The sequence below is a fragment of the Scyliorhinus torazame genome, chromosome 1 (assembly GCF_047496885.1).
Source record: "Scyliorhinus torazame isolate Kashiwa2021f chromosome 1, sScyTor2.1, whole genome shotgun sequence".
NCBI classification, from domain to species: domain Eukaryota; kingdom Metazoa; phylum Chordata; class Chondrichthyes; order Carcharhiniformes; family Scyliorhinidae; genus Scyliorhinus; species Scyliorhinus torazame.
The window spans coordinates 415727479-415741150 of NC_092707.1; the positions used below are offsets into that span (position 1 = coordinate 415727479).

At 46.6% G+C, this 13672-nt stretch overlaps 1 protein-coding gene across 3 annotated transcripts in view; it reads left to right on the forward strand.

The window, feature by feature from the left end:
* The window catches only part of ptk2ba (protein tyrosine kinase 2 beta, a), a 505509-nt gene that overhangs the window by 214267 nt on the left and 277570 nt on the right, over positions 1-13672 (forward strand). The window lies entirely within an intron of this gene.

Genomic DNA, 13672 nt, shown 5'->3' on the forward strand with positions numbered 1-13672 from the left:
ATACAAACCACCCCAAACCCCTCGATTAGATTCCAGTCTGTAACTCACTCCCGGGTATCTGTTATTCTATATATAAACCACCCTGAACCCCTCGATTAGATTCCAGTCTGTAACTCACTCCCGGGTATCTGTTATTCTATTTCTAAACCACCCTGAACCCCTCGATTAGATTCCAGTCTGTAACTCACTCCCGGGTATCTGCTATTCTATATATAAACCACCCCGAACCCCTCGATTAGATTCCAGTCTGTAACTTACTCCCGGGTATCTGCTATTCTATATATAAACCACCCCGAACCCCTCGATTAGATTCCAGTCTGTAACTCACTCCCGGGTATCTGTTATAGAACATAGAACATAGAACAATACAGCGCAGTACAGGCCCTTCGGCCCACGATGTTGCACCGAAACAAAAGCCATCTAACCTACACTATGCCATTATCATCCATATGTTTATCCAATAAACTTTTAAATGCCCTCAATGTTGGCGAGTTCACTACTGTAGCAGGTAGGGCATTCCACGGCCTCACTACTCTTTGCGTAAAGAACCTACCTCTGACCTCTGTCCTATATCTATTACCCCTCAGTTTAAAGTTATGTCCCCTCGTGCCAGCCATATCCATCCGCGGGAGAAGGCTCTCACTGTCCACCCTATCCAACCCCCTGATCATTTTGTATGCCTCTATTAAGTCTCCTCTTAACCTTCTTCTCTCCAACGAAAACAACCTCAAGTCCGTCAGCCTTTCCTCATAAGATTTTCCCTCCATACCAGGCAACATCCTGGTAAATCTCCTCTGCACCCGCTCCAAAGCCTCCACGCCCTTCCTATAATGCGGTGACCAGAACTGTACGCAATACTCCAAATGCGGCCGGACCAGAGTCCTGTACAGCTGCAACATGACCTCCCGACTCCGGAACTCAATCCCTCTACCAATAAAGGCCAACACTCCATAGGCCTTCTTCACAACCCTATCAACCTGGGTGGCAACTTTCAGGGATCTATGTACATTGACACCTAGATCCCTCTGCTCAGCCACACTTTCAAGAACTTTACCATTAGCCTAATATTCCGCATTCCTGTTATTCCTTCCAAAGTGAATCACCTCACACTTCTCTACATTAAACTCCATTTGCCACCTCTCAGCCCAGCTCTGCAGCTTATCTATATCCCTCTGTAACCTGCTACATCCTTCCACACTATCGACAACACCACCGACTTTAGTATCGTCTGCAAATTTACTCACCCACCCTTCTGCGCCTTCCTCTAGGTCATTGATAAAAATGACAAACAGCAACGGCCCCAGAACAGATCCTTGTGGTACTCCACTTGTGACTGTACTCCATTCTGAACATTTCCCATCAACCACCACCCTCTGTCTTCTTTCAGCTAGCCAATTTCTGATCCACATCTCTAAATCACCCTCAATCCCCAGCCTCCGTATTTTTTGCAATAGCCTACCGTGGGGAACCTTATCAAACGCTTTGCTGAAATCCATATACACCACATCAACTGCTCTACCCTCGTCTACCTGTTCAGTCACCTTCTCAAAGAACTCAATAAGGTTTGTGAGGCATGACCTACCCTTCACAAAGCCATGCTGACTATCCCTGATCATATTATTCCTATCTAGATGATTATAAATCTTGTCCCTTATAATCCCCTCCAAGACTTTACCCACTACAGACGTGAGGCTCACCGGTCTATAGTTGCCGGGGTTGTCTCTGCTCCCCTTTTTGAACAAAGGGACCACATTTGCTGTCCTCCAGTCCTCTGGCACTATTCCTGTAGCCAATGATGACATAAAAATCAAAGCCAAAGATCCAGCAATCTCTTCCCTGGCCTCCCATAGAATCCTAGGATAAATCCCATCAGGTCCCGGGGACTTATCTATTTTCAGCCTGTCCAGAATTGCCAACACCTCTTCCCTACGTACCTCAATGCCATCTATTCTATTAGCCTGGGGCTCAGCATTCTCCTCCACAACATTATCTTTTTCCTGAGTGAATACTGACGAAAAATATTCATTTAGTATCTCGCCTATCTCTTCAGACTCCACACACAATTTCCCATCCCTGTCCTTGACTGGTCCTACTCTTTCCCTAGTCATTCGCTTATTCCTGACATACCTATAGAAAGCTTTTGGGTTTTCCTTGATCCTTCCTGCCAAATACTTCTCATGTCACCTCCTTGCTCGTCTTAGCTCTCTCTTTAGATCCTTCCTCGCTACCTTGTAACTATCCATCGCCCCAACCGAAACTTCACACTTCATCTTCACATAGGCCTTCTTCTTCCTCTTAACAAGAGATTCCACTTCCCTGGTAAACCACGGTTCCCTCGCTCGACGCCTTCCTCCCTGTCTGACCGGTACATACTTATCAAGAACACGCAGTAGCTGATCCTTGAACAAGCCCCACTTATCCAGTGTGCCCAACACTTGCAGCCTACTTCTCCACCTTATCCCCCCCAAGTCACGTCTAATGGCATCATAATTGCCCTTCCCCCAGCTATAACTCTTGCCCTGCGGTGTATACTTATCCCTTTCCATCATTAACGTAAACGTCACCGAATTGTGGTCACTGTCCCCAAAGTGCTCTCCTACCTCCAAATCCAACACCTGGCCTGGTTCATTACCCAAAACCAAATCCAACGTGGCCTCACCTCTTGTTGGCCTGTCAACATATTGTTTCAGGAAACCCTCCTGCACACACTGTACAAAAAACGACCCATCTATTGTACTCGAACTATATCTTTTCCAGTCAATATTTGGAAAGTTAAAGTCTCCCATAATAACTACCCTGTTACTTTCGCTCATATCCAGAATCATCTTCGCCATCCTTTCCTCTACATCCCTAGAACTATTAGGAGGCCTATAAAAAACTCCCAACAGGGTGACCTCTCCTTTCCTGTTTCTAACTTCAGCCAATACTACCTCGGCAGAAGAGTCCCCATCTAGCATCCTCTCCGCCACCGTAATACTGCTCTTGACTAGCAGCGCCACACCTCCCCCTCTTTTGCCTCCTTCTCTGAGCTTACTAAAACACCTAAACCCCGGAACCTGCAACATCCATTCCTGTCCCTGCTCTATCCATGTCTCCGAAATGGCCACAACATCGAAGTCCCAGGTACCAACCCACGCTGCCAGTTCTCCTACCTTGTTTCGTATACTCCTGGCATTGAAGTAGACACACTTCAAACCACCTACCTGAACGCTGGCCCCCTCCTGCGACGTCAAATCTGTGCTCCTGACCTCTATACTCTCATTCTCCCTTACCCTAAAACTACAATCCAGGTTCCCATGCCCCTGCTGCATTAGTTTAAACCCCCCCAAAGAGCACTAACAAATCTCCCCCCCAGGATATTTGTGCCCCTCAGGTTCAGATATAGACCATCCTGTCTGTAGAGGTCCCACCTTCCCCAGAAAGAGCCCCAGTTATCCAAAAATCTGAAACCCTCCCGCCTGCACCATCCCTGTAGCCACGTGTTTAAATGCTCTCTCTCCCTATTCCTCATCTCACTATCACGTGGCATGGGCAACAACCCAGAGATAACAACTCTGTTTGTTCTAGTTCTGAGCTTCCATCCTAGCTCCCTGAAAGCCTGCCTGACATCCTTGTCCCCTTTCCTACCTATGTCGTTAGTGCCAATGTGGACCACGACTTGGGGCTGCTCCCCCTCCCCCCTAAGGCCCCGGAAAACACGATCCGAGACATCACGTACCCTTGCACCTGGGAGGCAACATACCAAACGTGAGTCTCTCACGCTCCCACAAAATCTCCTATCTGTGCCCCTGACTATAGAGTCCCCAATTACTAATGCTCTGCTCCTCTCCCCCCTTCCCTTCTGAGCAACAGGGACAGACTCCGTGCCAGAGGCCCGTACCCCATGGCTTACCCCTAGTAAGTCCCCCCCCCCCACAAGTATCCAAAGCGGTATACTTGTTTCTTAGGGGAACGACCGCAGGGGATCCCTGCACTGACTGTTTTTTCCCAGTCCCTCTTACAGTTACCCACCTATCTCCAATCTTTGGTGTAACTAATTCCCTGAAGCTGCTATCTATGACCCCTTCTGCCTCCCGAATGATCCGAAGTTCTTCCAACTCCAGCTCCAGTTCCCTAACTCGGTCTTGGAGGAGCTGGAGATGGCAGCACTTCCTGCAGGTAAAATCAGCAGGGACACTAACTGCATCCCTCACCTCAAACATCCTGCAGGAGGAACATTGCACTCCCTTCCCTGCCATTCCTCTAACTTTCTACCAAGATCTGGCTAACAACTAAATTAAATTTTTATAAAAAATAATAATAATATAATAAAAAATATGGTACTTACCTCAGACCAATGGGTTTTATTATTAGGTTAGAGGAGGAGGGCGGGTGGGAGACACTACACGTGTAGTGTCTCGGGTTTCCTCTCCACCAGAATTTATTGGTGAGGGTCTTCCCAGACGTCCGCGGGTCGACTTCCTGATCCCGCCTAAAAAACTAATTTAAAAAAAAAAGAAAAATTCTCAGCTCCTGCTGAAACTGACTCACCACTCACCAGCTGTTCTCCCACCGAAATCGACTGGCCTGCCCCTGCAAAGAGAAGTGCTTTTAAAGGTTGACTTACCTCCCAGCAACCTCCTTCCGCAATGCTCCCGCTGAAATTGACTAACCAGCTGCTCTCACTCCCGGGTATCTGTTATTCTATATTTTTTCCACCCCGAACCTCTCGATTAGATTCCAGTCTGTAACTCACTCCCGAGTATCTGTTATTCTATATATAAACCACCCCAAACCCCTCGATTAGATTCCAGTCTGTAACTCACTCCCGGGTATCTGTTATTCTATATATAAACCACCCCGAACCCCTCGATTAGATTCCAGTCTGTATCTCACTCCCGGGTATCTGTTATTCTATATATAAACTGCCCCGAACCCCTCGATTAGATTCCAGTCTGTAACTCACTCCCGGGTATCTTTTATTCTATATACAAACCGCCCCGAACCCCTCGATTAGATTCCAGTCTGTAACTCACTCCCAGGTATCTGTTATTCTATATATAAACCACCCCGAACCCCTCGATTAGATTCCAGTCTGTATCTCACTCCCGGGTCTCTGTTGTTCTATATTTTTTCCACCCCGAACCTCTCGATTAGATTCCAGTCTGTAACTCACTCCCGAGTATCTGTTATTCTATATACAAACCACCCCAAACCCCTCGATTAGATTCCAGTCTGTAACTCACTCCCGGGTATCTGTTATTCTATTTCTAAACCACCCTGAACCCCTCGATTAGATTCCAGTCTGGAACTCACTCCCGGGTAACTGCTATTCTATATATAAACCACCCCGAACCCCTCGATTAGATTCCAGTCTGAACTCACTCCCAGGTATCTGTTATTCTATATATAAACCACCCCGAACCCCTCGATTAGATTCCAGTCTGTAACTCACTCCCGGGTATCTGTTATTCTATATATAAACCGCTCCGAACCCCTCGATTAGATTCCAGTCTGTAACTCATTCCCAGATATCTGTTATTCTATATAGAAACCACCCCGAACCCCTCGATTAGATTCCAGTCTGTATCTCACTCCCGGGTCTCTGTTATTCTATATTTTTTCCACCCCGAACCTCTCGATTAGATTCCAGTCTGTAACTCACTCCCGAGTATCTGTTATTCTATATATAAACCACCCCAAACCCCTCGATTAGATTCCAGTCTGTAACTCACTCCCGGGTATCTGTTATTCTATATATAAACCACCCTGAACCCCTCGATTAGATTCCAGTCTGTAACTCACTCCCGGGTATCTGTTATTCTATTTCTAAACCACCCTGAACCCCTCGATTAGATTCCAGTCTGTAACTCACTCCCGGGTATCTGCTATTCTATATATAAACCACCCCGAACCACTCGATTAGATTCCAGTCTGTAACTTACTCCCGGGTATCTGCTATTCTATATATAAACCACCCCGAACCCCTCGATTAGATTCCAGTCTGTAACTCACTCCCGGGTATCTGTTATTCTATATATAAACCACCTCGAACCCCTCGATTAGATTCCAGTCTGTAACTCACTCCCGGGTATCTGTTATTCTATATATAAACCGCCCCGAGCCCCTCGATTAGATTCAAGTCTGTAACTCACTCCCGGGTATCTGTTATTCTATATACAAACCGCCCCGAACCCCTCGATTAGATTCCAGTCTGTAACTCACTCCCAGGTATCTGTTATTCTATATATAAACCACCCCGAACCCCTCGATTAGATTCCAGTCTGTAAATCACTCGCGGGTATTTGTTATTCTATATATAAACCACCCCGAAGGCCTCGATTAGATTACAGTCTGTAACTCACTCCCGGGTATCTGTTATTCTATATATAAACCACCCTGAACCCCTCGATTAGATTCCAGTCTGTAACTAACTCCCGGGTATCTGTTATTCTATATATAAACCGCTCCGAACCCCTCGATTAGATTCCAGTCTGTAACTCATTCCCAGATATCTGTTATTCTATATATAAACCACCCCGAACCCCTCGATTAGATTCCAGTCTGTATCTCACTCCCGGGTCTCTGTTATTCTATATTTTTTCCACCCCGAACCTCTCGATTAGATTCCAGTCTGTAACTCACTCCCGAGTATCTGTTATTCTATATATAAACCACCCCAAACCCCTCGATTAGATTCCAGTCTGTAACTCACTCCCGGGTATCTGTTATTCTATATATAAACCACCCTGAACCCCTCGATTAGATTCCAGTCTGTAACTCACTCCCGGGTATCTGTTATTCTATTTCTAAACCACCCTGAACCCCTCGATTAGATTCCAGTCTGTAACTCACTCCCGGGTATCTGCTATTCTATATATAAACCACCCCGAACCACTCGATTAGATTCCAGTCTGTAACTTACTCCCGGGTATCTGCTATTCTATATATAAACCACCCCGAACCCCTCGATTAGATTCCAGTCTGTAACTCACTCCCGGGTATCTGTTATTCTATATATAAACCACCTCGAACCCCTCGATTAGATTCCAGTCTGTAACTCACTCCCGGGTATCTGTTATTCTATATATAAACCGCCCCGAGCCCCTCGATTAGATTCCAGTCTGTAACTCACTCCCGGGTATCTGTTATTCTATATACAAACCGCCCCGAACCCCTCGATTAGATTCCAGTCTGTAACTCACTCCCAGGTATCTGTTATTCTATATATAAACCACCCCGAACCCCTCGATTAGATTCCAGTCTGTAAATCACTCGCGGGTATTTGTTATTCTATATATAAACCACCCCGAAGGCCTCGATTAGATTACAGTCTGTAACTCACTCCCGGGTATCTGTTATTCTATATATAAACCACCCTGAACCCCTCGATTAGATTCCAGTCTGTAACTAACTCCCGGGTATCTGTTATTCTATATATAAACCACCCCGAACCCTTCGATTAGATTCCAGTCTGTAACTCACTCCCGGGTATCTGTTGTACTATATATAAACCACCCCGAACCCTTCGATTAGATTCCAGTCTGTAACTCACTCCCAGGTATCTGTTATTCTATATATAAACCACCCTGAACCCCTCGATTAGATTCCAGTCTGTAACTCACTCCCAGGTATCTGTTATTCCATATATAAACCACCCTGAACTCCTCGATTAGATTCCAGTCTGTAACTCACTCCCGGGTGTCTGTTATTCTATATATAAACCACCCCGAACCCTTCGATTAGATTCCAGTCTGTAACTCACTCCCAGGTATCTGTTATTCTATATATAAACCGCCCCGAACCCCTCGATTAGATTCCATTCTGTAACTCACTCCCGGGTATCTGTTATTCTATATATAAACCGCCCCGAACCCCTCGATTAGATTCCAGTCTGTAACTCACTCCCGGGTATCTGTTATTCTATATACAAACCGCCCCGAACCCCTCGATTAGATTCCAGTCTGTAACTCACTCCCAGGTATCTGTTATTCTATATATAAACCACCCCGAACCCCTCGATTAGATTCCAGTCTGTAACTCACTCCCGGGTATCTGTTATTCTATATATAAACCGCCCCGAACCCCTCGATTAGATTCCAGTCTGTAACTCACTCCCAGGTATCTGTTATTCTATATATAAACCACCCCGAACCCCTCGATTAGATTCCAGTCTGTATCTCACTCCCGGGTCTCTGTTATTCTATATTTTTTCCACCCCGAACCTCTCGATTAGATTCCAGTCTGTAACTCACTCCCGAGTATCTGTTATTCTATATATAAACCACCCCAAACCCCTCGATTAGATTCCAGTCTGTAACTCACTCCCGGGTATCTGTTATTCTATATATAAACCACCCCGAACCCCTCGATTAGATTCCAGTCTGTATCTCACTCCCGGGTATCTGTTATTCTATATATAAACCGCCCCGAACCCCTCGATTAGATTCCAGTCTGTAACTCACTCCCGGGTATCTGTTATTCTATATACAAACCGCCCCGAACCCCTCGATTAGATTCCAGTCTGTAACTCACTCCCAGGTATCTGTTATTCTATATATAAACCACCCCGAACCCCTCGATTAGATTCCAGTCTGTAACTCACTCCCGGGTATCTGTTATTCTATATATAAACCGCCCCGAACCCCTCGATTAGATTCCAGTCTGTAACTCACTCCCAGGTATCTGTTATTCTATATATAAACCACCCCGAACCCCTCGATTAGATTCCAGTCTGTATCTCACTCCCGGGTCTCTGTTATTCTATATTTTTTCCACCCCGAACCTCTCGATTAGATTCCAGTCTGTAACTCACTCCCGAGTATCTGTTATTCTATATATAAACCACCGCAAACCCCTCGATTAGATTCCAGTCTGTAACTCACTCCCGGGTATCTGTTATTCTATATATAAACCACCCTGAACCCCTCGATTAGATTCCAGTCTGTAACTCACTCCCGGGTATCTGCTATTCTATATATAAACCACCCCAAACCCCTCGATTACATTCCAGTCTGTAACTCACTCCCAGGTATCTGTTATTCTATATATAAACCACCCCGAACCCCTCGATTAGATTCCAGTCTGTATCTCACTCCCGGGTCTCTGTTATTCTATATTTTTTCCACCCCGAACCTCTCGATTAGATTCCAGTCTGTAACTCACTCCCGGGTATCTGTTATTCTGTTAATAAACACCCTGAACCCCTCGATTAGATTCCAGTCTGTAACTCACTCCCGGTATCTGTTATTCTATATATAAACCACCCCGAACCCCTCGATTAGATTCCAGTCTGTAACTCACTCCCGGGTATCTGTTATTCTACATATAAACCGCCCCGAACCCCTCGATTAGATTCCAGTCTGTAACTCACTCCCGGGTATCTGTTATTCTATTTCTAAACCACCCTGAACCCCTCGATTAGATTCCAGTCTGTAACTCACTCCCGGGTATCTGCTATTCTATATATAAACCACCCCGAACCCCTCGATTAGATTCCAGTCTGTAACTCACACCCGGGTATCTGTTATTCTATATATAAACCACCCTGATCCCCTCGATTAGATTCCAGTCTGTAACTCTCTCCCGGGTATCTGTTATTCTATATATAAACCACCCCGAACCCCTCGATTAGATTCCAGTCTGTAACTCACTCCCGGGTATCTGTTATTCTATATATAAACCACCCCGAACCCCTCGATTAGATTCCAGTCTGTAACTCACTCCCGGGTATCTGTTATTAGATATATAAACCACCCTGAACCCCTCGATTAGATTCCAGTCTGTAACTCACTCCCGGGTATCTGTTATTCTATATATAAACCCCCCCGAACCCCTCGATTAGATTCCAGTCTGTAACTCACTCCCGGGCATCTGTTATTCTATATATAAACCACCCCGAACCCGTCGATTAGATTCCAGTCTGTAACTCACTCCCGGGCATCTGTTATTCTATATATAAACCACCCCGAACCCCTCGATTAGATTCCAGTCTGTAACTCACTCCCGGGCATCTGTTATTCGATATATTAAACCACCCTGAACCCCTCGATTAGATTCCAGTCTGTAACTCACTCCCGGGTATCTGTTATTCCATATATAAACCCCCCCGAACCCCTCGATTAGATTCCAGTCTGTAACTCACTCCCGGGTATCTGTTATTCGATATATAAACCACCCTGAACCCCTCGATTAGATTCCAGTCTGTAACTCACTCCCGGGCATCTGTTATTCTATATATAAACCACCCCGAACCCTCGATTAGATTCCAGTCTGTAACTCACTCCCGGGCATCTGTTATTCTATATATAAACCACCCCGAACCCCTCGATTAGATTCCAGTCTGTAACTCACTCCCGGGCCTCTGTTATTCTATATATAAACCACCCCGAACCCCTCGATTAGATTCCAGTCTGTAACTCACTCCCGGGTCTCTGTTATTCTATATATAAACCATCCCCACCCCCTCGATTAGATTCCAGTCTGTAACTCACTCCCGGGTATCTGTTATTCTATATTTAAACCACCTTGAATCCCTGATTCAGACGTAATTTTTCTAAAATTAAATAAACTGAATTTTTAAATTAGACTTGAGCTGTGTCGAAATGTGGAGCTTTGCTACCACAGGGTGTGGTTGAGATGATTTATATTGAATAACTGAAGCGTAAGCTGGATTATAAAAGGACGCAGATAGAGTATTATACTCGTTTAAATCTCAAAGTATTAAATGGGATAAAAGTGGGTGTAAGAATAAAAAAGGAATTTATGCATTGAGGTAGGGGTCATCACGGAGAGGTATTAAATGAATAATCTGCATTTGTTTTTATCAAAGCCAAAATTCCGGTTTTGTTTGTTGCTTATTGTCACAAGGAGGCTTCAATGACGTTACTGTGAAAAGCCCCTAGGCACCACATTCCGGCGCCTGTTCGGGGAGGCTGGTACGGGAATCGAACCGTGCTGCTGGCCTTGTTCTGCATTACAAGTCAGCTGTTTAGCCCACTGTGCTAAACCAGCCCCTTCAGAGTATTGGTGAAAGAGGAATATGTTCAGTCATTCGAAGAGTTCAAATTTGATGAGGAGGAGCTATTGGACAGACAACCTGTGCCTAAATTTGATAAGGTACCAGGGCCAGATGAAATGCACACAACGATAATGAAGGAAATAAGAATGGAAATTGTAGGGGCGCGGTCCAGAATATTCCAGTCTTCTCCAGACTCAGGAGTGGTACCAATGGATGGGGATTTGCAAATTTTACGCCCTTGTTCCAAAAAGAGAAACCCAGCAACTACAGGCCAGGCAGTTTAAATCCCATTGCAGAGAAACTTCTAGACATTATAAATTAATAGTCACTTAAGCAAATGCATGTTTTATGACAAAAGCTAACACTGGGTAGCACGGTAGCACTGTTGCTTCACAGAGCCAGGGTCCCGGGTTCGATTCCCCGCTGGGTCACTGTCCATGCGGAGTCTGCACGTTCTCCCCGTGTGTGCGTGGGTTTCCTCCGGGTGCTCCGGTTTCCTCCCACAGTCCCGAAAGACGTGCAGGTTAGGTGGATTGGCCGTGCTAAATTACCCTGAGAGTCCAAAAAGGTTACGCCGTGCTCCATGGCGGACTGGGACCGCGGAGCCAGACCCAAGAAAGAGATCCCCCAATCGGTTGTGCAGCCGACCCTCAAAGCCCGCACAAACATTCCCCTGGCCTCCGAGTGGCCTGCCCCCGAGCAGGGTGAGTCCGCGGCCTCCATGCGAGTATCCCGACCGCCAATAGCAGGCCAGTCCCACGGCGTCGGGAACTTGGCTGGTTGGGGGCGGAGAACGTCGGAGCGGGCCTCTGGCAATGGCCTCTGGCGGTGCGGCGTGCTCCCCGGTGACGCCGATTTTCGGTGCCTGGAGAATCACCGAACCGGTGCTGGTCTCAATTACGGCTTCAAGCTGGATTCTCTGCCCTGGCGCCGGCCTCGATTTCGGCGTCGGGGTGTAGAGAATCTAGCCCGATATTTATGAGTTACTGAAAGTGGCCGGACAGGTGAAGAAAGGGGAGAATTAAGCATTCAGGATCCTGGGCTCAGTTAATAGGGGCATAAAGTTCAAAAATAGGGACATTGTGCTGAATTCGTATAAGACACTAGTTCAGTCTCTGCTGGAGGATTGTGTTCAATCCTGCACTTTAGGAAGGATGCAAAGACATAGGGGAGAGAAGCAGGAAACATTCCCGGGAATGGTTCTGGGAACGGCTATTACTTGGGTGGATTGGAGAAGTTGGAACTGTTCTGCTTGGAGAATTAAAGTTTTTTAAAACATAGATTTTTTATTCTCCTCCTTTTACACATTTTCTCCCAAATTTACACCCACCAACAATGAACAATAATCAGTAACAAATACATCAATCCCCAGATCAATAACAACGATCCCATCCTCCCACCAAACCCCAGACATTGGCCCGCATGTTCACACAAACAAATGACAAAATCAAATCAGGAATCACCCATAGTCACCATCAACACACACCGCCCCCCCTCCCTCCAACCCTCCCTCCCCCCCCCCCCTCCCAACTAATGTTTGATGTTATCCAGTTCTTGAAAGTGCATGCTGAATAATGCCCATGAATTGTAGAACCCCTCCATCCTTCCCCTCAGTTCAAACTTAACCTTCTCAAGAGTCAAGAATTCCAGCAGGTCCCCCCGCCACACCAGGGCACAGGGTGGAGAGGTTACCCTCCAACACATCAGGATCCGCCTTCGGGCGATCAACAGGGCGAAGGCTACAACATCTGCCTCCGCACCCGTTTCCAACCCCAGCTGGTCCGACACCCCGAATATGGCCTCCCGGGGGCCCGGGTCCAGTTTCACGTGCACCACTTTAGAGATTACCCTGAACACCTCCTTCCAGTAATCCTCCAGCTTTGGACACGGCCAAAACATATCAACGTGACTAGCGCGCCCACCCCCCCACCCTGCAACATTCACACACATTTTCTACTCCTTCAAAGAATCGGCTCATCCTTGCCCTCGTGAGGTGTGCTCTGTATACCACCTTCAGCTGTATCAGCCCCAACCTCGCGCACGAGGTGGAGGCATTCACTCTCCGGAGCACCTCACACCAGACCCCCTCCTCTATAACCTCTCCCAGCTCTTCCTCCAACTTTGCTTTGATCCCTTCCAGTGGTGCCTTATCCTCTTCCAGAATAGCTCCGTACACCGCTGACACTGCCCCCTTCTCCAGTCCCCCTGTCGTCAACACCTCCTCCAGCAATGTGGAGGCCGGCTCCACCGGGAAGCTCTGTATCTCCTTTCTGGCAAAATCCCGAACCTGCATGTATCTAAACATTTCCCCTGCTCCCGCCCATACATCGCTTCCAGCTCCTTCAATCCTGCAAACCGACCCCTAAGAAACAAATCTTTTGGTGCCTTAATCCCCTTCTCCTCCCATTTCCCAAAATTTCCATCCCATTTGGAGAATTAAAGTTGAGAGGAAATTTCAGAGTGATGTTCAGGATAATGAGGGGTCTAAGCAGAGTAGAGAGAGAAAAACTGTTCCCATTGCTGGAAGGATGGAGACCGAGAGGAATAACATGGCAGCATCCAATCCTGCCAGCGTGACTGCCGTACTTGGTAATGTTTGTGGGTGACGTGCAAATCCTCAAAGGGTTACTGCACAGGAGGATGCTATTCAGCTCGCTGACTGGGTACCGAAGC